This window comes from Sphaeramia orbicularis, chromosome 24, assembly GCF_902148855.1.
Source record: "Sphaeramia orbicularis chromosome 24, fSphaOr1.1, whole genome shotgun sequence".
Lineage (NCBI taxonomy): Eukaryota > Metazoa > Chordata > Actinopteri > Kurtiformes > Apogonidae > Sphaeramia > Sphaeramia orbicularis.
The window spans coordinates 20,789,665-20,794,696 of NC_043979.1; positions in this window are offsets into that span (position 1 = coordinate 20,789,665).

The window sequence follows — 5,032 nt, forward strand, 5'->3', positions numbered from 1 at the left end:
TCTTTCTCAATAACTGCCTTCACACACTTCCTGAAACTTGTGCAATTGTTCCTCAAATATTCGGGTGACAACTTCTCCCATTCTTCTTTAATAGTATCTTCCAGACTTTCTCGTAATAGTTTCACTCATAGTCATTCTCTTCTTTCCATTATAAACAGTCTTTATGGACACTCCAACTATTTTTGAAATCTCCTTTGGTGTGACGAGTGCATTCAGCAAATCACACACTCTTTGACGTTTGCTTTCCTGATTACTCATATGAGCAAAAGTTTCTGAAAAGGTATGGATAATAGTGTTAGGTATGATTATGACATCAATATATGTTTGGTTTCAAAACAATTGACGTAGTGTCTGCTGAGAAAAAACAACAAAATGTTCATTGTAAATTTTGCTTCCCCACCCTGTATATATAATTTGCATTTAAACTGACTGGAGCACTAAAGCCAGATTACAAATACAGGGTGTCCCATAAGTCTCCATACACAGGAGACATAATACATATGGTTCTAACATGTATTTCTTTATATTTCTTCTTTATAGTTCTTCAGCAGTGGAGGACATGCATTGAAATGTGTTCCCGACAAAATGGCAGTCATATAGAGCATATTATATAAATAAAAATGGTTTATGTCAAGAAACGTTTATTTTTCCTATGTATGGAGACTTATGGGACACCCTGTACATTCAACAGGCTGAACACGGTTATTGGGGTTTTACAATATCATCTTAAATTTGGAGTGTTATCACAGTTTCACTTTGTATCAACTACAGCAGCAATAAGGCTAGTCGAGGTTATAAAGCCTCTGGTAAAATCGTTCTGGCAAACGTCCACATTGTGGTTAAACACAATTATCTGGGAGAGAAGAGAAGCAAACTTGTCCCTAAGCAAACAGAGGCAGGTTTGGAAGAAACCCCCTAAAGAAACACACCGTCAATATTCAAAGCAGTTCAGTTTCATGCATATATTACAAAGCAGAATCATTATCATGTTCGTGTAAGTATTGATTTGTCCTCATAATCATGGACAAATAAAAAGCCAGGGTTTTGTTTTTTCATCATGGAATTCTTTATATCATAGGTCAGGGGATTTTCAGTCATATTTACATTTGGAACAATATAAAAACAATGATGGGAACTCAAAGCTGTATTTCCAGAGAGTAGACAGCAGTGTACATTTAACCTCCTGAGACCCAGGAAGTGTCAGCAAAGTACAAGCTTTTTCTGTTTTTTATTAAATAAGTGCCTATATTAGAAAACATCATGATGCAACAGTTTTTTCAGATGCAGTTTTTAAAATTTTTATGGAATGTCCTTTGTGGTGGACAGTTTTCTTTAAGTTGTGACACAAATGTGGACAGAAAACCCATATCTGGGTCTGAGGAGGTTAAGTTGATACTGGAGGAGGAGTATTTGTAGGTCAAAGGTATCAGCCTTCAGACGTTTTTCTCAGAGGTGAGGGGCTCGAACTGGTACAGGGTGGGGAAGCAAAATTTACAATATTTTGAGGCAGGGATTGAAAGACAGTGTATGACCAATTAGTTTATTGAAAGTCATAAGAATTTATTTGCCACAAGAAAATTTACATAATAGAAAATGTTTTTATTCTATGTGTCCTCCTTCTTTCTCAATAACTGCCTTCACACACTTCCTGAAACTTGCGCAAGTGTTCCTCAAATATTCGGGTGACAACTTCTCCCATTCTTCTTTAATAGTATCTTCCAGACTTTCTGGTAATAGTTTTGCTCATAGTCATTCTCTTCTTTCCATTATAAACAGTCTTTATGGACACTCCAACTATTTTTGAAATCTCCTTTGGTGTGACGAGTGCATTCAGCAAATCACACACTCTTTGATGTTTGCTTTCCTGATTACTCATATGGGCAAAAGTTTCTGAAAAGGTATGGATAATAGTGTTAGGTATGATTATGACATCAATATATGTTTGGTTTCAAAACAATTGACGTCGCGCCTGCTGAGAAAAAACAACAAAATGTTCATTGTAAATTTTGCTTCCCCACCCTGTACAAGAGTTCAAGTACCTTGGAGTGGTTCTTGATACCTCTCTCACTTTCAAAAGTTATGTCAAGGAAATTTGTAGAACAAATAAATTCAGCATACACAATTTCAAATATATTCGAACTTCAATGACATTTAAGGCAGCTAGGATGTTTCTGCATGCTATGGTGTTCTCGCATATAGAGTACTGTTTTAAAAAATGTTCTCTCACAAATGAAACTACATTCAGGCAAATGGAATCATTATATAAAAGAGGATTAAAGATATTTTCCAGAAAACCAATTTCGTACCACCATTGTTGCATTCTAGAAACATACAATCCTCTGAATTTTCATAATTTTAAATACTTTAACCCTTTCATGCATGAATTATGAGAGCCTTAATGAAGATTTTTTCCTTATCTAGGCATTAAATAAACAATGTGATTACAATTTTTTTTATGAACCTATTTTTCATGGAGTTGCAAATATATCTACTCAGATGGACACTATGCATTACATTTTTGAAGCAAATGATATACTGTGTGAGAACTATGACATAAAAAACATTTTTTAATGCAGCTAATCTGATGTTTTCTCACATTTTAACATACGCTAATACTAGTCACTTCTCACTTCATGGAGATAATATGCAAAAAAAAAAAACTTTTTGTCTAATAAATAACAACTGATTTACACTCAAACATGTTAGTGCAGATCAGGTTTATCAAGAACAGCAAAGTTACAGTAACAGTATGAATGTCAGTGTATGGGATGATGCATGAGCGTCCACTGTGTCAGCTGATATGGAACTAAAACAACAAAATCCATGACTATACAAGAGAACAGCTGGAGAATATCTGTCCACTGTAGTGACCACTATGCATGAAAGGGTTAAATTTGCTTGTACTGTATATTAAATACTCTATGGACTTGTGCCACCACCACTAAGGGAATTCATAAAACTGGAATCGGCTACTGGCAGAGCCACTTGGTCTGTGGTCAGAGGAGACTGTGAAGTGCCCAACAGACCTTTGGACAGTCTGTTCTCTCGGTTAGGGGAGGTAAGATTTGGAACAGCATACCACATGCCCCACATATAACACCTTCAAGACTGAACTTAAAACAGGCTGAAATCAAATCAACATTGTACACACTAGAGCAGGGCTGTCAATCTCATTTTAGTTCAGGGGCCACATTCAGCTTAATTTGATCTGAAGTGGGCCGAACCAGTAAAATAATAACATAATTATATATAAATAATGCCAACTCCAAAATTTTCTCTATGTTTTAGAGCGAAAAACATAACATTAAACAATAAAAATGTTTACATCTACCAACTATCCTTTCAAACAATGCGAATAACATGAACAAACTGAAAAAAAAGTGTAATTTTAGCAATATTCTGCCACAGTTTATCATTTCCACATGTTTATTATAACTTACAGATCACAGTGGCTCTACTAATACACAAAACATTTAATATCAGGCAGAATATTGTTAAAATTTTACTTACTTCTCTTAAAATATTTCAGGTTGTTCATATTTGTTCAGGTTATTCACATTTTTTTTGTGAAATTATACTTTATTTTAGTCTAAATACATGGAAATATTTACATTTACTAAGACAGAAATTTAAAGTTGTGAGTATTTATAGGTTATTATGATAGTATTTAACTGGTGTGACCCACTTTAGATCATATTGGTCTAAATGTGGAACCTGAAGTAAAATGATTAATATCTTCAGTGTAAATTTGCATTTCACAACTTCATCCCAAGGGCCGAACTGGACCCTTTGGTGGGCCGGATTTGGCCCCCGGGCCGCATGTTTGACACCTGTGCACTAGAGCCAAGCAGGTCTCCTGACGCACGTTGCATGTTTTCTCCCGTGTGTCCGGATAATCTGCACTACTGCACCTCACTAACAAGAGCTGCTTGAAACCAGGTAAATCGTTCATATTCATCTTCACTGGAATGAAGTTTCTCTGTTTTGCGCTGCATGACCATCTGCCCACTCACCGGTGTCTCTCCAGATGTTTGCACTAATACTTAAAGGTTAACTGTGTATACTGTATATGTGATCTAATGCTATGTAATGTGTGGGTGTAGCCTTAATTTTTAACCCTTTCATGCATGAACTATGACAACCTTCATCAAGATTTTTTTCTTGAGTGTTTGTATTTCTCCTTAGGCATGAAAAAAACAATGTGATTGAGTTTTTTTTTTTTTTCTTTTCATGGAGTTACATAATGTCCATGCATTTAATTTTTGAAGTAAAGAAATGTTTAAAACCCAATATCAGAAACTGAGATGAAAACAATGAAATAAAAACATTTTTAATGCAGCTAATCTGATGTTTTCTCACATTTTAACATATTCTAATGCTAGTTATTACTCACTTCATGGAGATAATATGCAAAAAAAAAAACTTTTTGTCTAATAAATAACAACTGATTTACACTCAAACATGTTAGTGCAGATCAGGTTTATCAAGAACAGCAAAGTTACAGTAATGGTATGAATGTCAGTGTATGTGATGATGCACAAGCGTCCACTGTGTTGGCTGATATGGAACTAAAACAACTAAACCCATGAGTATACAAGAGAACAGCTGGAGAAGAACTGTCCACTGTAGTGACCACTGTGCATGAAAGGGTTAAAATGTTTCTAATTTTATGAATACTTGCACTTTACATCGTACCCAGGGAAAACAGAGGAAAAATAGCTTTTTTGCTAATACTGGCACATTTACAGAAATGTTCATTAATTATTAAAGAAGAAGGGGTGGAATTTTATGTTATGCTTCTTCTCACTCCTTTTTTGAATATGCATTATATGTTTTATGTTTAAATGTTTTGTTTATTTTCTTCTGTTTTGACATTAATATTCGAAATAAATACATGAATCAATCAAATCAATCAATCAAGTGAGTCGTAACTAGTATTAGAGTATGATAAAATGTGAGAAAACATCCGATTAGCAGCATTAAAAATGTTTTTATTTCATTGTTTTCATATCCCTTTCTGATATTGGGTTTT